The following is a 16,834-nucleotide window of genomic DNA, read 5'->3' as shown; positions in this document are numbered from 1 at the left end:
GCCCTATCTGAACGGTCGCTACTTGGGTTCGCCCATCTCATTTTTTGAGGAAAATGTAATCACTTTCTATTTCCGACTGAGCCGAAAGGTTTCAGGTCAGGTTAAGAAGGGTCGTTTGTATTTCTTGATTCCTATAAGTTATTAGTGGGTTCCGATAATTTTGGATCGAAAACGTCATTCATGCTTCTTTCTTTAGTTGGTCATTGTCTGAGTTGCAACGATGTCGAAGAGTGTTTTTCTAAATCTCCAGCAGCGCGTTCAATTTCTGCGGAAGAACACAAATCAACATTAATTAAAAGGGTTTCATTTTGAAAGAATACGAAAAATTCAAATTTCGTGATGTCACAAGGATGAGATACGAAAAGTATATCTATATAAATGAGGTTGTTTTGAAATGGCCTAAAAACTGTTCTTGCGAAGGAAATTCCTGTTAATGAACCTATGATTAAACACTATGCAAAATATCTTGTGGATGCTCCGGGAAGTGAAACATTTCTCTTCCAGTATTGGGTGGTTAATCAGATTTCGTACACGAAATGACATCACATTTCGATTCGCGGCGAAGCGGCTGATGTTGACCTCAGTTCATGTGAAGATTGGCAGGAACGGCTTCCATTGCTTTTTGCTGGATATTATGACAAGGACAAAACGGCGCATTCTTTCGCGCTTTTGTCAGTAAAAGTATGATTAAAAAATCCGAAGAAGCCAGAGATGAAAAAATTCCGGAGGATTGGCTTACCGTTAGTTTTCGTGTGAGCGATGCTGGAGAGAAGGAGAAGGCCTCGGTCATTTGGAGATATAAAAGATTCAGGTGTTTTAGAGGAAAAGATTTAATCCGTCTTGGTATGTCATGATACGTGAACAAAAATGCATGGATGACATTGTCCATTTTTGAAGAATGGCTGATAAATTTTAACAAAATATGAAATCTCTTTGTGTTGGATAATGCAGCATGTCATACGCACGGAACTCAGCTCACAAATATCAAACTATTATTTCTACCGCCATTACATCAAATCTTCAGCCATTGGACCATGGTGTTACAAAATGTTACATGATAGAATACAGATTTTTGAGCTCTGCGACACGCCTTGCCCATATGAATAAATGTGAAAATGCTACTGAATTGTCAAAAAAAAAAAAAAAAAATCGGTTGGAGATGCTCTTGATTAGAATAAATCCTCTTGGGGGAGGTGGGGAGGTGAAGAAATAATCACAAAATGTTTCGCTAGTTGTGGAATCGGTAGCAGATAGATCATGTAGAGACAATTAGATATATTCGACAAATCGACGGACGAAGATAATTAGTAGAACTCTCGAAACTTGCTGGAGTCGAGTACTATCCCGAATTCATGCAGTACGAAGCGGCAGAGGAGGTCTTTGACGAAAGTTCCGATTAGGAGAAACGCCTTTTGGTTGACAAGTCTATCGAAGGTAAGAGATTTTACGGTTAGAGATTTTCTTTTCAAAATGAAAAACGAACGTGAAAAAATGGTTGTTTCTAACGATCGTAAAAATTGAAAGCAGAGTCAGATTATAACGTTTTTATAATAAGATGCAAAAGAAACACATTAAATAAATTTATCATTTTTTTCGATGAGTCACAAACTTTATTTTAAATGTGCCAGACTTGATTATATTATGCATTACAGCAATTATCTTCAATTGTGGCAAAAACCCTTCAAAGCGGCCATCCCCTCTGAGAGACCAAATTTTTTCGTGGCCGCTCAGATAGGTTTCACTTTAATACAAATATCATTTGCTGTCATTACTATAGCTCCGATTCAATAACTCTAGCTTCTTTTTCGAAGAAAACAATATGTTTGTTGTTATTCATTGCTTTAGATATTGATATAAAATTTCATTTTAATTTAGGAACACGTAACACATTCTTCAAAAGAATTATTCTGATTTCTTCCCCATTTTTAACTTTAAAGCCAGTATAATCTTTGCCGGTTGCTTAGGATACTTTATCTACGGTAAATTTATGAAAACAATGTTTATATCGCCTAGAAGTTTTCAAAAAGAATCTTTGCACATATAAGAGATAGCTGCTCTGTCTAAATATCATGAATTTGTACTTATTCTTATTATGACCATTATTGAAAGAAGTGGCGCACGTTGGATATTCTTTATTTTTTACAAACGTGGATGAATTATCGTTGGGAGATGCATATTTTCTCTATGCTGTTTTCTTTCAACATTTGAAAGCTTTATAATCATGTTTTGAGCAACAGTTGCACTTCATATTTGGAAAATACTTTTGACATGCTCCTTTGTTTTGATTTGTATTTTAATTCTTAGAGTTAATTTTCAAAAGCTGCTTATCCGTTTCCATTGAAGAAGATAGGGCGCACTGTGATGGATGATTTATTTTCCCTTTTCGAGTTTCTGCAGTTTTATTTTCAGAGCTTAAAGATTAGACAGTTCATCTCTAGATTTAATGATACATCTGAATTTTTGGAATAATCCGGGTTACTATATAGGAATGAAATGGAGAGAAGTTCATCGCTGATTTCGAGTTGCATTTCTTTCAACTAGTCAAAAAAAATCTTTAGATTATCTGACACAGTTGTCATCCAGTTATTTTTCGAATCAATAATTAAAATCAATTAATTAGGAAAATCTTTTTTGTATAACTTTTAGATTCGAAGACAGCTTTCAACTTATTCCGGTCATCATTTGACATCGTACATAGTTGACATAATAGAGTTTTCTTGGGCTGATAAACAAAGTAGTGTCCGCTCGGCTAAACATTTTTCTTTTGAACAGCAATGGACTCGGTCATAGTTGCTTTCTCAGTCTTAATTTGTTTTCGACTACATTATTCCAATTGTAGTTTTTAATATTTCGTATTTCGCAATCTCGTTTTTACTGCCGTGTGCTGTTTTATGACCGCTACTTTCGTTTTGCAATTTGGGCTATTCCTGGATTCACAACTATTGTTGGCGATTTACGCAGCGAATAGTGCAAAATAAAGCATTTATTTTATACAGTAGCATACACTCGAATACATTACAGTAAATTAATTAAAAAGAGCATGAAAGAATATTAGAAACAGCTTCGGAAAGATTCTCATTCATGAAGAATGCCTAACAAAAATGTCTGGCATCTGACACATATTGCAAATTTGACAGTTTACTTGCACAGGTTTAACAGCTTGATCCTGAAGTAGAATCTACGATTCCACTACAGGATAAGAAAGAAACTGAGCATTGATATCTAACAAACTTTAATAAAAATTTCTGGCTATTGTAGTTGCTCTAGGAGGGAAGAATTGCTCAGTTTGGAATGATCTGATAGTATCTTATATTTATTTATCCTTTTCTAATCTTTTTCATTTCTTTAGAAAGATTTTGATGTTTCCTGATTGCCCACATCTTTAAAAATTACTAAAGAATGACTTTCTCGATAAAGGTTTTACAATAAGGAAGCAAAAAAGATATGTTAAGAAATAATAGAGAGGCTCCTTATGTTGAATTCAGATGATATTAAATTGTAACCGAAACTTTCACTTCATGAGGATGGAAGTGCCAAAGAGTAATCTGGTTCAAAAAGTGATCTTCAGCAATTCACTTTTATTCTAATTACACTGCTAAATCTGATATTTACTTTTAAAAAAAACTTTTTCCTACTAATAAATGATTTCTTTAATATTTTAAATGCTAGAAATTCCAAGGATGATAAGCGCCGTAGTTCGAGGTTATGGATAAGATCTGAAAATTCAGAAAATAATAATAAATAAATTAAATTTTGCATTAAGAACCTGATAATAACCAAAACTATTAAGAAAACTAAAAAGGTGTCATAGTAAAAAAGAAAGGATAAAGCTATTTACCTTTTAAGAAAGGTATTTTAATAATGCATCAGGATAAGGCTTGTAAGAGATTTAAGGCTTGATTAGACCCATCCTGATTATATCAAAATGTTTAGAAAACTTCTTTTCCCAAATATGTGGCATTGGATCATCTTTTACCTTCCAAAGTAAAGCACCAAATTTGATTGCTTTTCCTTGGGTCTTACTCTACGGCTCATAAAAAGAAGGGAAGATGATCATAACTGCGCGTCTTTTAATCCGGATGATTATTTCTCCTGCTCTGTTGAATAGATTTGGCCTACACAATTATCCTCATTGCCAAGCTTATAATCTTGAAAACAGTATTGAACATATCATCTTGCTTTGTTCCAAATATGCAACTCATAGGTCAAACCTTTTTGCAAAACTTAATATCGATCTTCATTCTTGTTCTTCATTCAAAATGTTTATTCAAAAAGCTGTTTCTAATAAGTAGCATCTTCTGATCTTTGAATTTTTTTTTAATATCTATTAAATCACTCTGTTGGTATGAGGAGATAATGGCCTTTGTTGCCAAAAATCCCATTCTCATCACATTTCAATCAAATCAAAATCAAATGCTTCACCTTGTGTAGACAAATATTTTATTACAACAGGGCTCTTCGTTCATTATGTGTCCAGATTTTATTGAGCCAGAAAATCAATCAGAAATCCAAGAAATAATCACAAGTAGTTTCATCTGGTGAAAACTGCTTTACTGCTAATATATTGATTCTTCAAGTTCTGATAATTTCCCTTATGATTTCAGTGCAGAGGGACTCAAATGGATATTTTGAACGTAGATGCAAAAAATATTATATCATTCTCTTGCATTCCACCCGGACAAAGATTGGCAATCAGTTTTCCCACGAAAAAAAAAAAAAAACTGGATCGAAATTTTTTCCAGAAGTGGCCTTTTTATCCACAGTGATGAATGGGTTGAAAACAGATGTAAAAAATTGATCAAACTTATGTTGAAATACTCGGAGTACCCATCAGTCAATAGAAAAAAATGTGATTTAAAACAGTGTTTGACATTAAAAAAATTTCCAAGATTTTCAGAGAAAATAATTAAAATTTATTCGAGAATACGAACTTTCACTCGATTTAGATGGTTAAATATGACACCTAAAATAAACATAATTCAAAAAGGACAACTTTATGAGCCTTTTAAAATGTGATTACAATCGTGTCCTAATCTAAAATACATAAGCTTTGCTGAAATTTATTATGTTTAAAACATAAAATAATTCTTTCAGAAATTTTTATATCTGATGTAAATATTGATTAGCATAGCGCTCAAAAGTTTGGAATTATATGTATGTGTGTGTAAATGTAATATTTATAAAGTTGGTTTGTAATTTGTGTGTGTTTCTCTCTCTCTGTGTAATTCAATTAAGAATTGTGAAGTGAAAAAATAAGCTATTTTATTTTATGTTTATTTTAAACTATAAAATAAAGATAGTTGACTTCATTTTCATTTAAATGAAGTAAGTAAAACACTATTATTTAAACAAATGTTAATCTTAAAATCTCAAATCAAATTATTTCTACTGTTTTGTGCTTTAATAATCACCAAATGCTTAATCAAGAGATCGTTTTTAGTTTTAAAGTTTAGGGGCTTTATACATTATTATTTTATCAATCCTGCCATAGAAACCATTTTGGAAAGATAAATCACTGAATTTTATTAGAATTTTCGATTAAATATTCCACATACTTATTAATGTGTGATTTTTTAAGTATGTTCTTCAAAGAATATTGATACAGATCTGTTGCTAAAAGAGCTTTCAAATAATTCATGGTTATGATTTGATAATTTCTTAAGGAAGCACCTAGACTCGGCGATTTTTCATCTTTCGTTCGATTGGAATAAATGGGTTAGTAACAAACAATATATGTTAAGGATAATTTTTTAATTATAATTAAACTGAAAGTGAGTATCTGAGAGAAATTCATTTTATTCTACTAGAATTAATATTAAGAAGAAGAAAAAAAAAAGGGGAGGGGTTCTAAATATGATTTAATTTTATATTTCTTGTTCTGTTAAGTTCAAATGATTCCTTTATTCTTATTACTGATTTGCCTAACTTTGAGTCGAAGAAGCGTGTTCCCAGTCTGACGCCGTCAATGCATCCGTTCTCAATGAACGTTACTTAACTTCTCTCAAGTAACCTTCATTCAAAATAGGCCACTATGTTTTCTGCCGGATATCGGACAGGAAAAAAGGGGTAGAGAAGGGAGGGTAAATTGTAACATCGGTTTTTGGTGTTTAATTAAAAGGATCTTATCTTTATACAGGAAGGCTATCAGCTAAAAAGTTCTACATAATGATTCGTTGAACATTAAGATAACTTAAATTGACAAAAGTAAATTTTAAAAAGCATAAATTTGGAAAAATATTTTTATTTTCGTACAGTATGAGCGAATTTTTGTAACTCCATTTATATATTTGTTACAACGAATGGAATAAATAGTAAAAAGTACAGATTGGTAATTTGCATTATTTTTGAAAAATTTTATTTTATTGTAACAAATACGGCCGTTGAAAAAGATTATAATTACTTTTCTGTTTGTTCCAATTCGGGGAAAAAAAAATCTTATTCGGAAAGTGTTATTTTACAATTTCAGATGACATTATATATTCGATTAAAAAAAAAAAAAAGGAAAGAAAAAAAAAAAAAAGAAAGAGTGGTGAAAATAAAGTTTGAAAAGGGGTAGAGAACATTTCCGTGGAGATTGATTCTCGAAAAAAAATTAAGAAATAATGTTAGTGAGAATAATTAATTGTAATTAGATAATATATTCAGGCTTAACAATGGAAACAAAACGTTAACTTCGAATTTAGATTTTGGTTTGGTTTGGGGCTTTATTGCATAAGTGCCAAACAAGTTATTAACTGCAATTTAATTAGTAACTTCTAATTTAATTTTCACCATATTTTTATGGAACTCGTAAATAGAACAGGCGTAGAGCTTTTAAAATAATGCGTCTTTAATAATGTCCATCAGAATTTAATGCTTAAAACTATTTTGATGAGGGAATCATGAGCTTCAAGTTATACAAAAGAGATGTAATTGACATTAAGAGCAACCAATAATTCCGGCGAATCAACTGGTCGTCAAAGGTGACTTGTTTTGAATAAAAATAATCGGAAATGAATTCTGATTAATAGACATGACCTCGCTGATTTCTTTTATATTTTCATACTAAAGGAATATTCTTGTTTCATAAATGCAAGGATATTTTCAAGGTTTAGTAAAATATAACCGAAACTGACAGTATAGTATTTAAATTAAAAAAACAAAACAAATAAAAGTTATCAGCAATTCCACATAAGTCTATTAGACTTCTGCAAAGACACGGTTTTTAGTATAAACAAAAAAAAAAAGAAACAAATATTAACTTTTTATCAAAAAGCAAATACAGGGCTAAATAAATAAATGAGGATAGATCCAATAAAATAGAGTGTATATTAAAATTAACATCTAATTATATTTTTTTTTTCGTTGAGACCACTAAAAAATCGATCTAATGAAAAAAATCAGAAGATTTTTTAAAACATTTTCATTTGAAATAACAAAAATAAAGGATAGTTAGCTCACTTCGATTAAGAGAAATATAATGTTTTGAAAAAATAAAAACTAAAAGAAAAAAATTTTTTAAGAAATTCGAATCGGACTATCGTAGCATGGTAGCATTGTGTGAATGATTCAGTCTCTCCATGTTTACTCATTTATTCATAAATATTGCGAATATGACATGCATAAAAAATGTATTTAACATCATTGTAACACGTGTATACAAACACAATAGTTAAAACAATGATAATCATTGCCATAAAATATACTTAAAAGTATTTTGATTTTGTTTAAATGAGAGAAAATATTGTACGAAAATAAATTTTATATCATTAAAAAGTTAATATTTAAAAAAATTATAATTTAAAAAATATTACACAAAAATATATTATAATAAAATATTAATTTTGATTAATTTTAAATAAAAATTATTTAAAATTTTGAAAAAGCCTCTATGGATGAGATCTTCCAATATAATAACATCTTTCCAAATTTGGTATCTGCTGTAGTACAACGATGTGCCCTGTACAGCGTTTTGAAGAATTTTTAAGCATATATACGTAAACTGCATAACACAGATTAAAGACAATATACCAATTTATAAACATTCACTTGTTAACAATCAAAATCATCCTTCTTTTTGATTCTTACATCTTATATGTTTCTCTTAGCTAAATAAGCTATACCTGCTATTGGTCTTTAAACCATTATTACAATTGTCAAAGTATAACATAATAATGCCCTACATTTTACACTTTTATATTACTGTTGAAAAAATGCAGTAATGTTTTTTAATGCTTTTAATTTCTCAGTAAAGCTTTATTTTTTTTAGTAATGTGGCTTGTTAGTTGCCTTTGGAGATCTTCTTTATCACCGAGAATAAATCCTCTTCTGAGTGTGACATTATTAGGAATATATAATTATTTAAAACTAATCGCCCTTGGCGACTTTGATGCTTATGATTCCCTCAAGACAAACTTTTTAAGAATCAAAAAGACAGGCATTAAAGTCAATTTTTATTAATAACTAAATCCTTTCTACTTATTGAATTCAACTGAATGGAATCAATTCCCATGACATTACAATACTATTAAAAATGCAAATGCCAGTTCATCTACCTTCACACTTTCTGGGCACTGTAACTTCGGTTTTTTTTTAAATTCATCATTAATCTTTGCCAGGAATATCAGTTATCTTTAATTTCACTTGTATCGTTTAGATATAATATACTGCGAAAACTGTGTATAGTTATACAGTGAAATGGCTAGACATTCAAGATGTGTTATTTTAACTGCCTTACATATGCTCTTTGTGAGCATGAAATTTTCTAGAAGAGACCAGTCTTATGACTTCATGGTTCTATTGAAAATGTACAGAATGTGCAATTAATCTATCATCTAAATTTTCCGGTATTGTAACTTCACTTTTTTTAAAGTTTGCCTTGTAAACTATGCAGATATCAAATAGAAATCTTCTTCCTTTACTTTCTGTAATGGTTTGAAAATTGAAAGAAAATCATGCGATTAAATATTTAACGAAATAATAAAAATGGTTTCAGCTTCAAGGCAACAATAAAATCTATTGTTGAAAGTAAGCAAAAAAATATTTTTAAAAACTCGCTGAAATTCAGGAAAAATTAAATCGGTATCATTATCAAGACATTCTTTTTTAAACTTTAAAATGGTGTAAAAAGTAATTTTGTGCTATAATATTTTCGGAAGTTACCGCGCAAAAAAACGCCAATATCCAGCTTAATTTTCTAGTAATTAAAATTCTAATTCTAAAAAATCTCTACGATGTGTACATTGCTACTCTTTAAAATATATATGTGCCAAGTTTGATAAATCTAAGCCAAATGATGTGATCTGTGGAGCCCCAACACACAAACACATGTACACATTCATCTTTAAAATTAATAGAGATAGACATATAAAATATAATTGCTGGAATTTAATATTGCAATTTGTTGTTAAGAATATTCCTATTTTTTCCCCTGTGTTTTCGCAATTCATAGCAATATATAGAGCAACAATAATTATTATAAGAAATGACACAGTCACATTCTTCAAAACTCTCCTTATTAATTGAAAACGGGGAATATTTTTAAATTTTCATTTAAATCATTTAGAAAAAAGTTGTCCTAATATTATACTCAGACGAGCATAATTCTTTTCCATATCTCAATCGCAATGCGAAACAATTTTTCCAAAAGGATCAATGCAAAATAAGATAATGCGTTCCATTTCGAAAATATACTCAAACAAATCTATATTAATGTAATTTACTATTCATAATACATGCTTTTTTTCTAAGAACGTTATCTAAAGATATTTGTTTCTGCTTGTGTTTCAATTTTGGCTAAAATGATGCATCATTATCATCAAAAAAAAATTGTAGCCTGCAAAGCTACTGCCTTATTTGAGCGATGTTTCTCAATATACAGTGCAGAAAGTTTCCCATTCTTTCAGCATCTTCCTTATTTCACAGTAATGTTGATTCTCTATTGAAACATTTATATTCTCTTCTGCTGACATACGTCGTCTTGCTGTGTGAGAGCAGTGCAGTTCCTAGCTATGCTTGTGTTTGCGCTGGGATATATTGAAATCGCAGTCGGCCACAATAAATCCTGTCGATACTGCTACGTTCAGTGGTGGGGGGTGGTCGGCTGTACGCAAGAAGAAGAAGGATATATTGAAATCTTCTTCCTCATATCGCAATGTGAAACAAATAAAGCTTACAAGATTCAATATTCTAAATGTTTACATCACGATATTGTCTCGTCATTAGTTCCGTGCGCGTTAATGGAGTCATTTTTTTTTTTTTTTTTGCTTATAATGGGTTTTAGATGGGTTCAGAATAAGAGGTGTTTGGCTGTAACACCCCCATAATTGTCTCTACAATAATGTAACAACTGCATATATAAAATTCTCAATAAAAAATGCATTTATATATCGCCAAAAAGTTTTCAGAAGATAGTACTCTAACTTTTAAGAGTGTTTGACGAAATGATCTTGGATATAAATAATTTCCTCATGCGCCTTAAAAATAAAGGAAAAAAGTAGAATAGACTTCAGCCATAGGAGGTAAGTTCAATATATGTTTTATAAGCAATTAATTTAAAAGAATTTGTTACATATATTAGTAGAGTAATTACAACATTGGGACGGCATTGGCTGGAATATCATCTAAGCGCTGTCTTTTTTTTATGAATCGATGGTGAACTCAATAGAAGGAAGAAAAAAAAGATTCCCATATCATTTACTAAAAAAAAGGAAATAATATCAACTTTATAGTTTTCGGAATTCAATTGTATGATGATTTCTCTAATTCATTTAACGTTTTATATAAAGTAACTAATTTGTATTTTCGCTATGATTTCATATGAAATATCCTCACGTTTTATAAAAATATGATACATACTTTTAATGTTATATCATCTGTTCTTGAGACTTTATACTTTTGTAACGACTGTATAAGGATTTTTAAACTTTTTCATAAATCATTCGAGCTACGACATAATTATAAAGCATAGATTTATGTTTTAAAAGGCTAAAATAATTTGACTTGATCTATTTTCCTTATGAAATCGTTTTTGCGAAAAAGTTTTAGACGGTAGAAGAAAAGTGCAGATTTCATTTTTTAAATTAGTTTTGAAAATAATATAAAAATCAGTTATCAAAATCAAAACAAAGCATTTCAAAATATGCTTTTGTAAATCTGTGTTACATAGTAATGTAAACCTTTTCTTTCTTATTCTTCCTTTTATCTTACTAAGTAGCATTATTCGGTTCAATAACATACCAAGCCGTATTAGACATACGAATATATCACCGAAAATATGTCATCTCAATTGGAATTTTCTTTTAGTGCATCATATTCTTTCTTTTAGTTTTTGAAAAAAAAAATTTCTGCTGGTTTTTTTTTAAGCTACAACATATTCTGGTACTCCTGTTCTTGCAAATTAAGCACCGATTAGTGCCTACTTTTAGATTCAATTTCTATTATTTATAAGCTGGATACCTGGATAAATCTTGAATGGGTCTTCAATCAAGCTGGATAAATCTTGAAAAACAAAAATCGTTTAAAATGTTTGTTGTACAGATTGTTGAACATCTACCAAATTTAGTACTAATTGCTTATGTGGTAATAGGTGCTCTCTAAGAAAAAGTATTTCAAAACTTTTTGATAGACTTTTAATTAATTAAACTTAACTAAACTTAATTGATAGACTTTTAATTAATTAAACTTAACTAAACTTAATTGATAGACTTTTAATTAATTAAAAAATTAAACTAAATTTTAACATTTTCCCACATTAATTTCGGAATATTCAGTTGTACAGAAACTATTTTCACGCCCCTTAGAAATTCAAAAAATTAAATGTTCAGTGACATTAATTTAATTTTTGGTTTTTCCTAATTTTAATATCCAAATTTTAGTAAATTTTTAAAAATATTTTATGAATATTTTGTAACAATATTTTTATTATCTTAATTATTGGATTTAATATTCACATGCGTTGCGATAATATCAAATACATTTTTCCATTCACGTTATGTTTGCTTCAATTAAGAATTAATTTTTGAACATAATATAAAGTTAGACGAATCAGATCTGACACTTTAATATTCTATGAATATTCAACTTAAAATTTCAATTTTTATAAATAATTTTTTTCTTTATATTTAGAATTAATCATTTCTAATTATTTATAAAGATACATCTGAAAAAAGTTAACATTTTCCTCTGATTTCTTTCATTTCTTCTTTGTTTCTTTCTCAATTTCAACATTTTTTTTTTTTATGATTTAGAACGAAATTTACAGAAAACTAATTGGGGAAAAAAAGAATATAGCTTATATTTTGTTTTAAGAATTTCATTTTAATTTTTTAAAAAGAATTTTTCATGGTTATTCTTTTCTGGTAAATTAAAATCTTCAAATAAAAGGTAGAAAATTAGGAGACTTACATCTCAAAAGAAGAACAATATAGATTCGTTGTGTAAAACTCTCAGAAGGAGGAACCGCGTGTGTTCCTAAAGTGACGGACGTTTCTGTTTATCTTCGAATTTTGATAGCTCTGAGATGCTCTGGCTCTGAGTATTGACGTCATCATCATCATCCATTCGGATTCGCTGACAGGAGAAAATCCAATCGTTTGCTCTTATTTAGCATTGAATATCATTTGAGTGTTAATTTTATACTATAATTTTTTTAAGTTATTTAAACAAGAAAAAATTCAGTTCTAGTAATATATTTTCTTAAATTTATAGTTTTAAATATATTATAGTTCAAGTAATATATTTCTTAAATTTTCAGTTTCAAATATATTATAGTTATATCAATGTATTTTCCTAAATTTCTAGTTTTAAATATATCACGTTTCAGTAATGCATTTTCTTAAATTTCTAATTTTATGTATATTACAGTTTTAGTAATATATTTTCCTAAATTCATCGTTTTAAATATATTGCGTTTCAGTAATACATTTTCTTAAATTTCTAATTTTAAATATATTACAGTTCTAGTAATAAAGATTAAAAAAAAAATGCATTTTCAACAAAGAAAAAAATTTAGCAAGAAGTCGGAACATCTAATTTTGCTCTATCAATAATAACAATTTTGCTCTAACAATAATAATAATCATAACAAAGACCCATGGCATCTTTGTGTTATTAAAAATATAACATTCAGGATTATCTATGCTCTAAATTTCAGGGAATTGTAAATTTACTTTTTCATTTTCATGTAAACTAAACAGAATACTTCTTTCTTAGCTCACAACGATGGAAATCAAAACAAGCGATTAATTATTTTAGGGAACATTTCAAACGGTTAGAATTTCACATCAAAAATGAAATATATTGTTGTAAGATATGCTTAAAATATTTTTTTAAATTAATTAATATAGGAGAAAAATTATATGACAAAAAAATGGTGTTATTGAAAAGATAATTTTTGTGAATTTTAAAATGATTAATAATCATCTTTATGCTGTAATATTTTCGGAAGTTATCACAGAAAAAAGGTAAAATTATTCTTAGTTTTTAATTGAATTTTTTATTAAAAATTTAAAAAAAAACGTATCAGTGAGCTGTTTTCCATTCTCCAAATTATACCTGTGCCAAATTTAGTAGCACCAGATCAAATGTTCTGTTCCGCATAATGTCAGCACACACAGGCATATTCTTCTTCAGCTCTATTGATAGTGTATGTGTTGCCAATCTGCAGATCAGACCGTTTGACTGACAGCTACCGAACATGGCATTTGCATACTTTGGAAGACGAAACTGTGTGTCTGGGAGCGATTTTTTAAAAATTTCAATTAATTAAAAATTAAGGTCAATTTTGGCGCTTTTTTGCAATAACTTCTAAAAATATTGCAGCAGAAAAATGATTTTTGCAACATCTTAAAATTTAAAAGATTATCTTTTCAATGATATCAATTTTTGCCATATAATTTCTTTTCCTATTTTTAATTGATTTTTTATAATATTTTTAATAATATATTTCATTGCAGAATTGGAACTCACAGTTCGCATTGCTGCTACTATTTTATCCTCGTTTGTTTTATTGTTGTGATTAAGATCTGAAGATTAGGTTTATTTTTCCAATGTTTAGGTTAGCAGCAGTATAAGAGATGGTTTTAATAATTTTTTTATATTTTGTTGTACTTAAAATTAAGGCTTAGGTTCAGAACCAGGTAATGCTAGAAAAAATTTTTTAAAGTGCCTCCAATTTAAAATTCTGCTGCTTTTTCTTTGATATAATTAGATATATACAGATGAAGACAGAAAATTAGGGAAATACAAACAACAATGAACAGATCTGTGTAAGGCTTTTGAAATGGCGTAAATTATATATCTATCAAAATTTGAAATTTCAATATATTTTGTTGAGGAAACAATTGAAGTTTTTAGCAACTATTAGTCACGGCGAACAACTGGTCGCCACAAAACGGCTTGTTATTAACAGAAATGAATAAAATTAAAGTTTTAATGATACTATTTTGTACACGACCACCTGAAAATCTATTAATTATAAAAATCTTTGTGAATGAAACTGCGAATTTGCTAGAAACTTCCAAACTGAATGACATAAATCTATATTTATAATCCAAGTTTATTTTGTTTATGTCTATCTACTAATAAAATATGTGTGTTAGTTCTCTGCATGCTAGATTATTTGACCTAGTTTGACCCTTGAGAGATTCATTTTTTTGTACATATATAATTCAAAAAATAAAAATATCGAACTCGGAAAATTTTTTTTAAGATTTTAATTGGTTAAACAAAATAAGGGCGTTTTTTCCCACAATTAGATTAAGTTCCAGAAATATTTCTGCGGAAAAATGATTTTTTCAAGGTTGAAGAAAATTCCAAATATTTTCCTCATTGTAATTAATATTTCAATCTGGTATTTCATTTTTTTCTTTCATTAATGATGATGAAAATATGAAGTTACGACTTCTTTCCGTTCCGAGCAGATTTCTATTTAATGCCCGCTTGTAATAAAAATTTATAAATATTTTGTGCTTAACAATTAAAGTTTGATTCCCTAGGTAAACAGCGATGAAATGTTTTTAAAGCTTGTCTATTTTTAAACATCTCTGCTCTTTAACGTAATATAATTGGATGTATAAAAATATATTTTCCTTTTTATCGATTGAAAATTGCTTTTTTATTTCAATAAATACATTCTGATTTTTAAGTTTTGTTGAACCGGAGAAATTTTTACTGTATAATACTCTGAGTTATTATACAAAATATGAAAAATATGCTGTAGTATCCATAAACGTTAAATGCTTTACGATTCTACTCTTTTCTTATTTTAAACAAAAAATGTTTAATTTTATCAAATTAATTTTTGAATTAGTTGAAATTTAAAAGCTTCTATTTTTCAAATTAGATTTCATATTTTAAGGGAGATGTTAGAAAATTAGAAATATGCATTTCACACTGAACGAAACAATATTATTAAAGTGATAAGTGCTGTATGTAAATCGAATTGAAAAGTTCAAAAACATTTTGCTGATGAAGTTATTAAGAGAAAACTACATACAATATTTAGTTGATAATTTTAACAAATATTAATCCCGACGAATCAGCTGCTCACCAAAGATTAATGTATTTAAAATAATTAGCAAAGCCAAACAGTTTGTTCCCCAGCTTAAACCATGGGACCGATTTCGCTATTAACCTCTAGATAGGTTAATAATGTTAGCCCTGCCTCCTCTTAAACCTCCACTTTCTATTTTCGTGAAATATTACAAAAACTTATTTCACTGTGCATGCTTAAAGTGAGAAAACTTTGGAAAGATTTCCCAGCATTAACCACAGTATTAATTTCACCAATTACTATTTTATATGACAGCTTATGATTCTTCGATACGTCATGAGTAACCATCTGCTCCTACTGCCCTTTATTTTCGAAAGATGTATCAAAAGAAACTCTGGACAAAATTCGCCTTTTTTAACAATTGGAACGACTTCTTCAATTTTTGCGCCAATTTGTAAGCATAGCTAAAAATTGTCAACATTTTCATATTTATTTTGAAAGTTTAATCGATTTTGAGAAGACCTTAAAGAATAATAGCAGAGAGAAAAATAAATATTGAGAGCTTAAACAATAATTTAATGTAATCTTAATAATTTGAGAATTTGATTAATATTTTAATAAAGTTTTATTGAATGATTTTGATTAAACATGGGATCGGATATTTTAATTTTACGGATATTTCTGGTTGTATTCATTTATGTTAATATTCATTGCGTTCGACATTCATATTCTTTATGTTCATATTGAACATTTATTAAGGTTAGAGATTCTCAACCTGTTGTAGAACGACAAATCTGCAGCGAACATGTTAGGGATAAGCGAAAATAAATGTTTATAATGATGGATAACATAAGCAAAAGATATAAAAATAGGGGGGGCAGTACTTTCGCAAATTCGAGTGAAAAGTGAACATTATGCAAATCCAAAAACCTACTGATTAGTAGTGTAAGAAGAATACCAAGAACTCACTGTTAAAGCTATAAATTTTTTCAATACTATAGAGTCTGTGGAAAAGGCACACTTTTTTTTAATGCTTATCTAATGAACTAATATCACAATAAGCATAACGAAATTCCAAACATGAAGTTGTTTCATTTGAACCGTAATCTTATCAAACTCACTTCCACGAAACAAGCTCAAAACTTTCAATGAAATGGTCTTCCATCAATTATCACGGTGAGTAATTTTTCATTTGCTTTCATCAGAAGTTAATACGAAATCATTACAATTTTGTTTTCCTATGTAAAGCGATGGAACTAAAATTAATATAAAAATTAAAATAAAGTATAAAATAACTAGCAAGAGGGGTTTCCCAATACTTTCTCGCATACTCTCTAACAAACTTGCATTGCCAGAAAATCC

At 28.8% G+C, this 16,834-nt stretch overlaps 1 protein-coding gene across 1 annotated transcript in view; it reads right to left on the bottom strand.

Annotated features, from left to right (window-relative positions):
- The window catches only part of LOC129967083 (uncharacterized), a 33,211-nt gene extending 20,747 nt beyond the window's left edge, over nt 1–12,464 (bottom strand). Inside the window, exon 1 of the mRNA XM_056081752.1 lies at nt 12,385–12,464. The gene's annotated coding sequence lies outside the window, so the exon portion shown is untranslated. The remainder of the gene's footprint in view (nt 1–12,384) is intronic.
- Between the last annotated feature and the right edge of the window lie 4,370 nt (nt 12,465–16,834).

This window comes from Argiope bruennichi, chromosome 1 (assembly GCF_947563725.1).
Source record: "Argiope bruennichi chromosome 1, qqArgBrue1.1, whole genome shotgun sequence".
NCBI lineage: Eukaryota > Metazoa > Arthropoda > Arachnida > Araneae > Araneidae > Argiope > Argiope bruennichi.
The sequence above is the reverse complement of the archived record's forward strand: the minus strand, read 5'-3'. Positions and strand labels throughout refer to the sequence as shown.